Here is a 14382-nt window from a genome sequence, read left to right as displayed (position 1 = left end):
ATTGTAGAGTGGGTAATAAAGTGCAAGTGCAAGATGGGTAGTCTATTTTATTAAAATTACAGAATGAAACAAAGCTAAAGAGAAGAATCCGGTTAATACAAATGGCGCAGTTATTATATATATATATTTTAACTAATATCTCCTTGTTTACGTCCGCTTCGACTATAATTTGCACCGATCCATTCCAGTAACACTTACTTGGCCCAAAGTAAGTAAAACCGCACAAAGTGTGTCTTTTTTTTTTTACCCTGATAAAGGTTAGCATTCCAGCATCAAACAACTTTTTTTGTTGGATCATAAGCACCATGGCCAGCGCAGGTGCTTCGTGACTCTGGGCCTGCCATGGGGGGCTCTTCGCGCTTGCGTCATCGCAACTCACACGTCCTGATCCTTAAAGTGTCGTACTGTCACGATAACTTTCGGGCACGAACAGATAACAAATCCCGGTTCTTATATCGTATTGACGTGCTTTGCTGGCAAACGTCCGGGCAGCAGGAAGTGATGGAAGAGGCGGGCATTGCCAGGCAGCAGCAGAGCAGGCCAATGACATTCAGGTCACCTTGTCTCGCGGAGCGGGAATGGCGCGCGAGTGACATTGCCGCAGCCCAGAGTGGTTTAAGGGACGGGGGAATGCGCGGCCCTGGCAGGAATCAGAGGATTTGAGAAGCATCAAAGGGGGCGCATAAAGGAGCGGCGGCGGACTCCTTAAGCAGGCCCCTAAATCGGAGTTTAAGAAGGGTGGGGGAGAGAAACTCCGAGATGAAGGCTGCGCTAATAACATGTCCGGGAGATGGCTCCTGGCAAATTGCTTTGTTATTCTTGTCAAAAACAGGTCCCTGGGAAGCAGTCAATTTTAAACCATATATCAAAATGATTAATTGCCCTTAAATGAGCAGGTGTTGGAGTACCCTTGAATACAGGGGAGGAGGCTGCGGCCTCTTTTGAATTCTGAACCTAATGTATTCATGAAGTTGGGGGGCTATTAATTTCGCGACAGGCGCCAGGCTCGGCGACTCCGAGGTGTTCTGCTTTATACTCGTGTATGAGATGTCTCAGGGGCAGGGGGCGGCGCGCGCTTTAACGGGAGCAGGTAGATCCCAGCAGGCAGGTGTGAGATTTCACGTTTCACTACGGACAGTGGCGCAGGTGCAGGCAGGCGCACTGCCTGCTTGGGGCAAGGTGCGCGGACATCGTAAAAATGATGTACGTCGGAGATAATGTTAATATCGCGATATAACTGAAGACGTTTTAAATGACAAAGATACTTAGTCAGATTAAATGTATGTTTTATTCTAACAAAGGCCGGGATCGTGTTTTGTTAAAATAGAAACTTGTTGATATTATGCACACTGATTTTAGCATCAATATGTATTTTCCTTGGTCGTCTGCGCACTTTCTCGAGCATGAGGTGTTACAAAAGCCGCTGTTACTCACTGCATCCACCCTGAGGTGATGAAACCCCTGAGGTGGCCTTTACGGGGTAGAAACGTGTCCATTACCTGCAGGTTGCATACAAATATCTTTAAGGAGCGCGCAAACTCACTCAGCTACTTCGTTATGGCGGGCATTTCTCTGGTCGCGGAGCAGGTGTTCAGCAGCACTTCAAAGCACTTCACATTGCAGACTGTGCAGCACCACGGAAATAAGGAAAGCGGTCACGAGGAGCTATTTACATGCTCGCGGCAGCAGTGGAAACAAAGGTGCCCTTAACAAAGTACGCATTTATTTAGTTTTTTTAGAAATATGCGTGATTTATACGCAACCCTCGACATTAACATGTACCTCGGGAGCGCATCAATCACTCTGGAATGGAAGGTACAAAAGTCAATATATTTGAATAATTCAAAACATTTCGAGACAAAATCGTGTAAGCTAAGTTCTTTCTCCAGTCTAGTCCGATTATTTTTTTTTGGGGGGGGGGGGCAGAAAATAAATATTTGCCCGGAAATAAAGCCCTACAATGTTTCAGTAAACATATATTTGATATTGTATTTCTGAGCGCTGGTTTCGCAGAGCCCAACTTGGAGTCCTCGAAAAAACATGAAAGAAAAGGAGAAGGGAGGGGGCGATGGGGTCTTAAGAAGGAGTTTAAGTTTATAAACAAGATTAAAAGGCAGAGTGTCAGGGGTCTTATGGAGAGGGCGCAAGAGCCCCCCTGAAGAAAGGCGAGTCCGAGCCCCCCCCCGTATCACTGCTCTCTAAAGCCCCCTTGATAGACTGTGCGTCCGCCTGCCCCAAATCCCCCCGAAAGCAGCTTTGAGGAGGGGGCTGAGAAGAATTTCTCTTCGCTTTAATTGCTTAAGAAACGGTTCCCACAATTGAGCCGTGGCCTAGATTCGCCTCCCGTTTAACTTCTGATTTTTAGAAGTTCACAAGTTAATCCCTTTTTTAAAATTCTTCCCACCAATACAGGATAAAGTGCCGGTAGAAATCCCGGGTCGCATAAAAATGCCGATAGAGAGGAAACAAAACAGGCCCGAGAGACTGGTTAAGCGAATGCGCACTTTGACACCTCCTGGTTATGTCACAGGGCCTGGGAGCACGCGCAGAGCGGTTACTATATGACGTTTGAGAGGGTTTGAGCTTTAGATACATGTCGATGCGCAATAACAAACAAAGGTTGGAAACGCACGTCTGGAATAGCGCCTAAGTGCACTTTGCCTTACCCATGAAAACCAGGCACATCGGAGACCCGTGTGCTTAACATCAGTAATGTCCAGAGTGCGCTGTTTTTGCGCTTAATTTACGATGCGTTTTTTACTGCGTGTTAGTACATTTATTTATCGAACACCTTTTACATAAATAACGCCACCAAGGAACGCACAAGTATTGTTCTCATCAGAAATGTAAAATTAATAATAACATTAAAAAGAATTAGAAGTTAGATTACTTTAAAAGTAAGATTTGGTGCGTCCACAGGTGCACTCACGACCACAAGTATATTTCCAGTAGGGAAACAGGACTTTATTGGGGTTTATTCGAAACCTGATTTTCTTCATTTATAAAATTGCTTTTATTACATTTTAAGGGGCTACACCCCGTCCCCAAATACAGAAACCCGAATGAAATAAGGCCTTTAAACAAAAGAGGTGTGTCTCGTTTTCAGAAATAATCTCTAACACTTGTAAATCACATTATTGGAAAGTCGATGATGAGTCCCTTCCAAATGTAGGCAAATTCAGGAATAATATGGTCATTATCTACAATTGTGTGATTTTGAAACATTACGTATTCATTTGCGCTACAAGTGGTTGTTCAGATAGCAATTAAAGGGGGATGACACCTCACTGCAGGATCAAAATCGAAATCCGAAATGTGGCTCTGGTACCAAAAAGACAGATTGCAAAAATGTGTATTACTGAACATTTTTTCCACGATCTTTTTTTTTTTTAGCTGCTACTCGCTTTACAAGAATTGATACGGCATTCAGTTTTTTTGCTTTCATTACAAAGGCACCTGTATCCGATGTGTGCTGTGCTAGATAAATCTAAAAAAAGACAGCCTTTAGAAAAATAGTAATAAAGAATTGTATTGAAAACAAAAGTTGTAGTGAAGCTGGAAATGAGTGCTGAGTGGCGGACCAGTATGAACCATTTAATCCATCTTCCGAAGCATGAAATATCCTATTGCAATGTGGCGTTTGCCTTTTGAAGAACAGGTTATTTAGAAGAAATGACTATATAGTTCCCAGATGCTCAACAACTAGAAAGTGAAGTGGCTTCTGGGTAAAGTGCTATTCGCGGTGATTTTGGGACAATGAGGGGAGCTGAGCACTGTGTAAAGATGGCACAATATTTTGCTTAAATCCTGCTGATCATGTTGAATCGATACCGGTGTGGCTTCATGGTATTAAAATATTCGGTGACTCGCTTTTGGGGGGACCTAAGGCTTCTGAAGGTCCAAGGCCCCAGAGATGTTTGTTAGACATGCGGAAAGCCAAGATCTGTACATCGGGGCATATTCCCAAGCCCCCTGCCCTCCGATGCCCCACTTTTAATATGGGAAAAAGTGCGCACCTGCGGCGCAAGAGGCTTGTCAATCCACCCTTCTTTTGCACCCGGGGCTCTCTGCGCAGCACACGATTTGCTATTAACACAGACACAGTTAGAACCCCAGCCCGATTCTTACAGCCCTTTAACTTGATCCCCCCCCCCCCCCCCTTGCTGACATATGTTTATATATCTCACCGGGTCTAGGCTGCTGGAATAAGAGCAGCCACCTTTTATCCTGTTGGGCAGTGAAAAAGCTCCCTTCACCTCGGAGTTACCTCACAGGTTGTGCCTGTAGCACGTGGTGGTAAAGACTGGCCACGAGGGCCGTCCGGAGCAGGGGTCAGAGCTCACCTTTTACTGAGAACTTGAACTAAATATGTTTAATAATCAGTCTCCAGCACCAGATGCGCTCCGCGGCCCAGAGTGTGTCTTCAGTTGTGGGTGCGCGGGCACTATTGTGCTCAGGACAACACGTGCTGCAGACAGTTCAAAGCCAGCCATAGACCCTGCATCCACAAACACGCACCCCCCACGGAAGCCCCTTCTCTGCTGCACGCCCTGGCATTCGAACCCGGTGCTCCCGGCGTGTGCACGTGCCGGCTGCGCGTTCCCGCGGGCACTAGCATGTACACTTCTGAGTGCGCAGCCTGGCAACAAACAGCAACTCGTCCCCCGAACCGGTGCACCTAAGGCCAAGGACAGGGGCGGTTAGGGACAGACATACTTCCAAAGTACAGGAGCAGTGATGTCACAGACAGAATGGCGCCTCGAAGCCCGAGTTCAGGTGGCTAGTAGCAGAACTCTGCATTGATGCGTTGAGAGGCGTGACCCCCTCTCCAACACAGGATTAATCTGTGCATTTTTGTACTCCAAGCCCTAATTTTATATGGAAAAGCAAAACGCTATGTCTCTCAGTGCAAGCACCGTAGACGCTACTCCCTTGTAAAATGGGGCCATCGGATAGTCTGGTAATGCATCGTCCGAGGAGCGCATTTCTGCGAGGTTTCTTTTATAGTGAATCCGGTCTGCGTCAATAACCTGGACAAAATAGCGCCTCGGCAAAAAAATCAGAGCTACGCTATAGCGTATCACTAATTAGTTCACAATGTGGTGACACACAAAATCGTGTCACTGTTAGCGTTTCACGGAAAGCTCTCCAAAGTCTCCAAAAATCCCTGACACTGTAGCCCAGACACAAATAACTTTTGCCGGTATACAATTATATAAGAGCTGTGGTCACTTTGCCATCTGGTAGAAGCGCGTGGCCCCTACAGTGGCTTACAAAAAGTGTTGACAGCATAGAGACTCTTATAGGAAGGCGTGATTCCTATAGCATCTCACAGAGGTGCGCGAAAATTATAGCGCCTCGCACACATCTTTTAAGACAGTTTAGAGTCTCACAAAAAGACGTGTTCACTACAATACCTCACATGAGCACGAGGTCAATATAGCGCCTCACTAGGAAGTGTTGATAGCAGAGTCGCATAAACGTCGTGAACCCTACAGCATCTAACATAAGTACGTGGGAACTATAGTTTAAAAAAAAAATAGCGTTGACACTAGTGTCTAAAAACCGTGTCCTCTGTAATGTCTCACAAAATAACCTTTTACACAATTGCATCTCACATAAAAAGCGTGATCGCCGCAGCGTAAGAAAAAACACAGGTAATACAAGGATGGACTGTATAGCGTCTTACAAAAAAACCGTTAATATGTCAGTTTATCCAAAAGCATGGTTGCTATAGTGTCTCACCAAAAATTGAGGACATTATAGTATGTCACAGCAAAGTGGGCGTTATAGCGCCTAAAAAGACAGAGCTATATTTGAATATGTAAAGAAATTCGCTAAGAATGTAATTTAAAAGACACAAATGGAAGGCAAAAATAACACAATTGGCGTGTTATGTTGTAACGGGGGTGTTTTTTTTTTCGAAGTAATGCAAACATATGTCTATTCTTTCGGGTCAGTTAAGGTGCCCTTCTCGGGGGTGCATTTTTCGCGCCTTTTCCTCTCTCACTTCGTCTTAATTCATTGCGTTTCCTCTTTTGAATATATTTAAATATATTTTTCTTATTTTGGCTTTCACTGGAAAACCTCTTCGCCACTAGAATAGTCTTTTGCGGGTCCGTACAACCGGTTCGTAATCCCAAATTCTTGCCCTGTCTAAAATGAAAAGCTCTTCCCGCCCTCTAACCCCTCCCTTTTTTAACCTTAATTCCTGCCTAAACGGTTTTGCTCCGGGAGAAGAAATCTTTTCTTGAAAAAAAAGAAGAAAAACGTGGAAGGAGAGAAGGGCATTATTGGTCTAATCCTCTTAGCTGCAGTCATTTGAAGAAGGGCTGTTTTGGAGCCTGAGATGGCGTCTTGTCGCCCCCACCCCACCAACCCGTCCCAAATCCTCTAGAGCTGCGAGCGGCTCAAAAGGCAGCGCCTAGGCTGCTGTGCGCGGCGCTTCGCGCTGCTCTTTCTGTGCAGCGCTGCAAAGCCGAAGAGCAAACAGAGCCGCCGCTTGACTGGGCCGGAGCTGCCAGCGCCGCAGCCCGGCTGGGTCCCACGGGCAGGGGGGGCATGCTAGGAGCCAGAGGGGTAGTGCTACTGCTGTCAGAGGTGCAGCGGGTGCAGTGGCACCAGGTCACAGGTGAGCAAGGCCCCCCCCCCCCCCGCTTCCAAAAGGTGACTTTGTTTTACTACCAAGCTGGGGACCATTTCCCATGCTTGCTTCGGGGTTCACGGGACCCCAACTCTGCCATTGGCTTCCGTGCTGCCCTTCTGGGGTCTCGCGCAGCCTGGAGTTGTTTTAGCCTACGGCATTGAAACAATAGTGCTGCTGTGCAGCTCGTCTGAGGTGTCAAAGACTGAAGGGGCAGCAGTGAGTGTCAGGGAAGGCAGTGCTGCAGCTGTGCTGCTTGTCTGAGATGTCACATTCTGAAGGGGCAGGACATGCTGGTAAGTCCAACTAACCGGGTACAATGCGTTTTTAGAAGCAAAGTAGCTCGGTGGGTCAAGCACCCACCGAGGGAGCATATGATTCATTCTCGATGAGGCTGATTCAGCCGTTTATCCTTGTGACGTTGATTAAATGCGTATTGATGACCTTGGTGCTCACCAACCGTCTGAACTCCGGAAACAATAGATGCCACGATGTCTGCTCAATAGGGAGGCATTATTTTTCAAGGGGTTCTGCTTCTGGGTGGGTTTAGACATATTTTACTGGACGTGACGTCAACAGGTGAGGGTCTTCACAGGATAAGTGAGATGCCCTCTACTTGCAGATGGTAACGGAGCGGGGCGTTCATATAAACGGGCAGGCCATACAACCAGGGGTGACCATCTGAAGGTGGTTAATGGAGAGGACACCCTGGCAGGTGCCTGCGGCTGAAGCCCTCCCCGTGCCCCCGGCCCGCCCCCAGAGCCGTGAACTGTACATGCGCAGTGCTGCTGCCCCCTCCCTATCCAGGGGGTCCAGCCCTGAGGTCTCCAGAGGGCGCTCACCGCCCTCTGAGGTGTGAGGGAGGGGCAGTCTGAGAGACACGTCTGTCCGCCGCACACTGGAAGGACATCGGGACCCGACCCTGCCGCTCTTTGGCTCGGGTCTGTCGGTGAGAATAGGGCGCCTATGGACTCCATAGGCACCACTGCTCCCGCCATGTGCAGATGGGTGTAGGGCGGAAGGCGTCCTCTGGGCGGGGGGTGGTTGCATGGATACCATAGAGAATGATGGATGGATGAATGTATAAGTCAATAATAAATATGCACCGTTTCCTTTAAGATAAGCGTGAGTGAGCAAGTGTCCCACAATACCTCACAATCACCCATGCATGGAGGGGCTTCGTCGAATGAAGCTGAGGCGCTGCCGCGGCCCTTTATCATTAAACCATATGAATGGGAGATTTAAAGTTGATCGATATTTGGATCTGAAAGGCGCACACACGCCTTTCCCCATATTACCCACTGCCCACGTGAAGGAGTGACAAGAAGAGCAGCGGGTGACTGCCACAGGGCAGCTCATGCGGTCCGGTGCCTGCGCCTCTGCAGCCGCCCTCATGGCGCATGCGCGGGCGCGGCCTGCAACAACTCCCAACACACCCGGTCACTGCCATCCCCACGCGCACTCACCTCAGGCGAGCCCTACGCACGCCATGGGAGATGCCCGTCGCTTTTAAATGAGCCAGTGGGATCCTTCGAGTAGCCCTTCACACTCTAGCGCCTTGAAAACCTCTGAGGTGCGCAAACACTTTTAAAGAGTTTGATAACAAAGCACAACATAGGTAAGATAGTAAAGCAGAACATAATACGTCAGGAGCATGGTACATGTTCAATAAGTACCAATATAGTACAATTAAATACAATTTAAAGATGGCAGAAGCGCAGAAATAAGCAAATTACTATTATTAGTATTCACAAACGAGATCCCTGTCGTATTAGGAAGACAAACACATTCTTTTACAGTATAATATTCTAGAAAATACGAATAGCGGAAACACACTATATATACCTATCAAGTAATTGCACGTTATTAATTTAGCACTTAAGACCGCAGAAACGCAGTATAAAGCTCTATCTAAAAACAAGATATTGTTAAACTACACACAAATGATCATCGTCTGAGTGGGCAGCCTTTCACACCCTCAACATATGTCTGTATACATTAAATCATACCAGTGGCGGAAGTGCACTATAAAAAGGCAAGTATCACGACGATTTATAACTATAGCGCTTCCATCCAAAGCGCTTTACTTATAAAAAAAAATGTCATACGATTATTACCCAATTGACTTGCAATTGATAAAGCAAAGCTTTTCACTGGAGGTATTTAAAATGTGTAAACGAGCCCGCCTAGGTCGCCCCACTCTGTTATGAACCGAAAGTAATACGTGGTTTCACCATTTTCAGGTGATGGATAATGGTGCGTGAGGAGGACAGATGCATCCTGGCACCGAATGCCACCCCTGCGCCTTCCCCGCATCCAAGGAGTGGCTGCCATTACCTTATAGTCAGTTAATTAGACTTCACACCTGGCTGGCCTCGAGTAGATGGCGGGGACCACGTGATGGAAGGCGCATGCCCTGGGACCCGCCCCCTGTGATTGGCAGACCGAGGGACCAGTGGGGATACAGCAGGGCTGCTCCGGGCTCCCGAGAAGCTCTTTTAAAAATCCTTGTCCGGAGCCCGGCCTCCAGCAGATGACAGCTTCTGTGGCCCGGAGAGCGCTCCGAGAGGATGGAGTGACGGAGAGACCGTGAGAGCGCGGAGTGTGGCACATCGGTGGGAGCCGCAGTGCAGCGGAGGAGTCCAGCCCAGTGCCGGCGAGACCCAAGACAGACCAAAGGCTGCCGTCAGAGGGGACCCGCCAGCCACGGCCACAAGGTAGGGGTGCAGACTGTGTCTTCCCATCCCCCCTTTCCTTGTAGTGGACCGAGCCTGGCGTGCGCAGCGTTATGACCGAGGATGACCAGGCACAGGGCAACTTTTGCAGGCGCGCCCTTTCATGCCAACCAGCGAGAACAGCAGCCTGGCAGCGCCCAGGGGGCACCGCCGAAGTTTCTTAGAGGGCCAATATTTTGTGTCAGGGTGCACGTGGCAAGGAGTATCTTAAAATGACGCAAGAACAGCTTTTAAAGAAACCATTGACGCGTGTGACATTAGCATCTCTGTTTTCAGGAAGTATTTTGCAGAGTTTTAAACTTCGTAGGATAGAAAGTTCTGAGCACGGAAGGTCAGACGGCGAAGCGTGCAATAAAAGCCAAAATAAGCTCGGTGTTGTTATTTGTGCATAGAACGTGACTTCTGTGCCGTTTGCATATGGCTACTATGTGCACGAGTCGCAAGTGGACTTTTGTTGGGGGCGTTTCACGTCTCTCGCGCACTTCTTTCCAAAGATGCTTAGGAAATGGCATTTATACAAACATTCCAGGTTAGTGGCAGCAGCAGATGCGTCTACACCCACCTCTGCCTACTGCCCGGGTGATGTGCCAAGCTGACCCCAAGTAGCCTCCAGCGCCCTCCCCGGCCCTCACGTAGGGTCACAAATACATTCACCAAAGATCAAAGCATACATCACGTGTAATAGGCACTGCAGCCATCCCTGGGTTAGCAGAAGTGGTGACGGGGGCAGAGACCTCTGCTGTTTCAGTCAAGTCTTCTGTGGGCGCTATTAAAGCGCCTACTGTCCCTGAATGTGTAGTGCTTGTATAGTGCACACATAGCTGGCCATCAACGCAGCGCTGTACTGCAGGCTGGCTGACTGAGGGTGTGAGAGTGACAGCAGTTACTACGTGCGCTCCATTACTACTGGTATCACGGGTACTATAGTTCTGTCCTTACTATTGGTATTATTATCACTACTATTGTGACTCTTACTAATACTTTACTACTGTTCCTTTACTCTTGGTATCGAGACTCGATTGCTGTTGGTACTACTGTTACTACAACTCTTACACGTGTGTTTACTATTGGTATCACAATTTACTATTGCGTGTTACCACTGCCACCACTAGCGGTATTACTCTGACTATAGCTAACACTATTATTGTTATGTTCAGAATTGGGATCACATCTCCCTCTGGTTTCACTATCAGTTTAATTATTAATATTGCCAGAGAGTTGTAATGTCGGTATCACGACTACTAGTGACACTGTACGTTTATCTATTGAAATCACTAGTGAGTTCCCTGTTGGTTGGCAGATGTTGGTGACACATTTTGGTGTCACTGTTACAATGATTACTGTTGCTATTGTGTTTCCAATTAACATCAAAGGCGCTAGTGGTTCTGCAACTATTATAACTGGACTTGGTATTTCTGTGATTGTCACTATTACAATCACTAGTGCGACAAGGAGGGATTTTATATTGTAACTACTTAACCACCAGGTTATAATACAAGGTAAAAGTTGTCCGGAGCAGTGGTGCTGGGACAGCTTTCAGAGCGGGGGTACTGCCACCAATGACACGCCACAGAAGTCACGGGGATTGTGATAAATCCAAGCGTTGCACAATTGGAGCAATGAAGTCACGTCAATTCAGCAGGGGAGGGCTGAGGGTGTAGTGTGTGCTCGGGGGTGCCCTTTGGAGCTCACTGTCCCAAACAGGTGCCTAGAGCATGGTGCGGAGATGCAGTCAGTTACAGGCGGTGCATTTTCCTTTGAAATGGCCTCTAAATCAGCACAAACGCACTGATTACTGATGAAACTATGCAGCACCCACGGTCAAGTTTGGAAAATTGGATTCCGCAAATATTGATCATTTGTGCATCACCAAATAAAGCAGCTTGATTCATTTTTATTCCTCCTTTCTGCTTACCTGGCTCCTGATATATTTTGAAATATTTGCATAGTTCATTTTCAGGTATTTAAATGACGCTGTTTTGACCCTCCCCATGCCAAAGAAAGATCGCTGCAGAATTAACTGTACAACGTCCTCTCACTTTGCAGTCAAAGAAAAGTGGACACCAATCCACATGTCAAAAGAATAAGCAGCGATTTGTCAGAAGACATAGCCTGGCATTTGACCCTTGTGTTTGAACGCATTGCATATAGGACAAGATACAAATAAAAAGTCAAGGCATCTTTCTGGGTCATTCACTTTCTGAACCACAGTCTGTTTTTTTGGGGGGGAGGGGGAGCTGTCGCACCCCCAGTACTCCTACCTCCAGCGCCTATGTCAGGAAGCTTTCAGAACCCATCAAAGATTATTTTTCAAATGTCTTCCAATGTAGCAAGCCGCCCCCCTTAACTTTTTGTTTAGGAACACTTTCTGTGTACGAGTTTTAATGTCTGTTCCACCCATGAAACCTGAAGTCCTCTAATCCCAAAAGACCAACTGGATCGAGGTCTGTGAGATCCCACAAGCCGAGGGGGGGGGGGGGAAGGGGGGGGGGGAGGGGGAGATCTGTTCAAGAGTAGTTCTTCAACATTTCATTTACTGAGCGAAGCTTCTTGGCGCTTAAATTTGAGAAAACAGCAAAAGAAGTATGTTTTTGCAGAGATTTGGGGAAATTGGAATTTGGTTTTGATACCCTGCAAGCGGCATTGTTTAGCGAAAGTTTACTGTAAGAGGGCTCCGGAACTAGCGACGAGCCGGGAACCTTCACGTGCAAGGAAATGGCACGGCAATATTAAGTGCTATTTTAACCCACCTCAAATGGTGCACGTGTTTACCAACCACTGGCGGATGAAAGGCTGAGGCAACTCGTACAGGATATACAACTTGTACACAGCCTAGCCTCTACAACCGGTTCTCAACCCACTAAGTTATCAATCCACCCGTGTTTGAGTTGTTTCTAACAAATCAACATATTAAAACGAGCTAGTGCCAAAATGCTCATTGAAAACCTTCTAGGCGCCCTAAGAGTGAAATACTGTATCCAGCCCCCTCCCTGCCTGCCTCTGTGACCCTGCCTGATCTTCGCAGTCTGAAGCGTGCATGTGTTTTATCTGCGTTTCCCTGGGGTGTCAGATGCGCCAGGGCCGCCTGAACATCCTACTTACTTAATATTCGAGCCCCTGAAAGAGCGGGACCTCGTGTTCGGGCCCCGGGGGCGCAATCTGGAACAGAGGCGTCCGTAATTTATAGGGATCACAGGCTGCGCGCGGATCCGCGCATCTCCATAATGATGTTTTAATAACAAACAGACCCGGCGGGAGAGAGCCCGGGGCGGCGCACAGGCGGAGAGACTGCGTGTGTGCCTGGTGCGTGTGTGCGTGCGGTGCGTGTGCGTGATTAAAGTTCCAACGCCGTGCTGGCCCAGGATAAACTGAGGAGGGCGTGTGTCGGACGGTGGGGTTTGGGGGACAGGTGGAGGAGGAAGCGTACTTTTAGTAGAACCTTCAACATTTGCTTTAGGTACAAACTGCAGGCGCAGCGAGGGGTATGTGTCTTGATTTACTACTTATCAGCACAAATAGAAACGCTAGGCAAAGGATACGCTAACTTGTATGCGGTAAACCACTGGGTGTAAAGAGAGAGGCAAAAGAGGGTTGGAAGTCATCACTAGCCAGAGAGAGGCAGAAAACGACAACGAGGAAGACTTGCTGATGGGGCATTAAACAGAAACAAAACAAACACAGGGAAAGGATGCGGGTTGGGGCCAAAGCTACCCACTTCGGAACTGGGGAACAAAAGTCTGCTCTCGGCGTCGGCTCGACAGTCTGTGATTCTGGGCAAATCGCTTCATCTCCCCGCAAAAATTGAGAGTTTCTTTCTGTAATGTAACTGGTGCTCATGTAAAGCCTTAAAATGCATAAAAGTTAATGTAAATACCTTCGGGTCATGTTCGTGCTATATAAAGCTGCAAAAATATGTAAAAAGTGAGAACAGCATGAGAGAAGGAAGGAGACGGGTTTGGGGGAAGGAGACACCAATAGAGAGGCCACATAATACATATAGAGACAGATTGCGGGGAAGAGTAAGGAAGGGATTCAATTCAGAAAGGGTGGAGGGAAAACTGAACGAGAGAGAAAGAGGGTGCAGAATAGAGGAAATGAGTAGAGAAAAGGGGAAAGAAGATTTAGTAGAAACTAAAAGAAACACCCAAACTGATGTAAGATAGAAGAAAAGAAAAAACAAAAGAAATCTCCAAATTGTGCAAAGAGAGACGTTAAAAAAAGAGAAGGGAGCAATTCTCCATGAAGGGTGGCAAAAGAAACAGGGACAGCCAGTGGAGGGAGTTTTGTGGGGCGGTGAGGCCGGGCGGGGGATAGTAAACACCGGAATATGGATCAACGGAGGTAAATAAAGAATTAAATATATAAAACGAATTTCGTTGCGCGCACTGCAATGAGGCAGGATCAGACTGGGACAGAAAATCGGCACAGGCACCAGAATAAAAGTGGCGCCACACTAGCAAATCAGATAGCTGAAAATAATGGCCCACATTTGCAAATTGGGTCCGTTTTGTACTTGTAAAGACACCCTATAGAGGAGTTTTGTAAGGTGTGTGAACAAATGTATTTCTGCTTGCTGCAAGCAATGCTTCAGGTACTATCAGGGGCCTCCACAGGAAAAACCGGACCACAAGACAATAACACAGGCCCACAAATAGCCAAATAACTGGCCCACACACTGACCTGTCAGACCAGCCCATCGGGCACTGCCAGATTGTCTTATAGACCAGCCTGACCCTTCATTGCAGCATCGTGCCTATAATGAGCGAGACAAAGAAAGCAACAGAGACATCACCCAGAACACGAGGGGAAGAGCCATCCAAGGTCTTAAGAGCCAGGCAAGTTTCTCTTGTACTTTTAAATCATCACATGAGGGTAAAAAAAGCATTCTGTGACCTGCCACGCACTGCACCTCCATCCTTTGGGCCCAGATAGCGCTTTCCTATACATAGTGCGCTTGGAGGGATGGACAGTGACTTTAAAGTGCAGGAAGAATTCGAGTCTGGC

At 47.5% G+C, this 14382-nt stretch overlaps 2 protein-coding genes across 2 annotated transcripts in view; both read left to right on the top strand.

The window, feature by feature from the left end:
• Window positions 1–14382, top strand: part of LOC147747115 (uncharacterized) — a 46639-nt gene that overhangs the window by 24058 nt on the left and 8199 nt on the right. The gene's annotated exons all lie outside the window — the stretch shown is intronic.
• The window catches only part of DMBX1 (diencephalon/mesencephalon homeobox 1), a 42601-nt gene continuing 37443 nt past the window's right edge, over window positions 9225–14382 (top strand). The window contains exon 1 of the mRNA XM_086936162.1: window positions 9225–9360. The gene's annotated coding sequence lies outside the window, so the exon portion shown is untranslated. The remainder of the gene's footprint in view (window positions 9361–14382) is intronic.

This window comes from Lissotriton vulgaris, chromosome 1_1 (assembly GCF_964263255.1).
Source record: "Lissotriton vulgaris chromosome 1_1, aLisVul1.2, whole genome shotgun sequence".
NCBI lineage: Eukaryota > Metazoa > Chordata > Amphibia > Caudata > Salamandridae > Lissotriton > Lissotriton vulgaris.
Note: the sequence above shows the minus strand (reverse complement) of the source record. Positions and strands in the feature narration are given on the sequence as shown.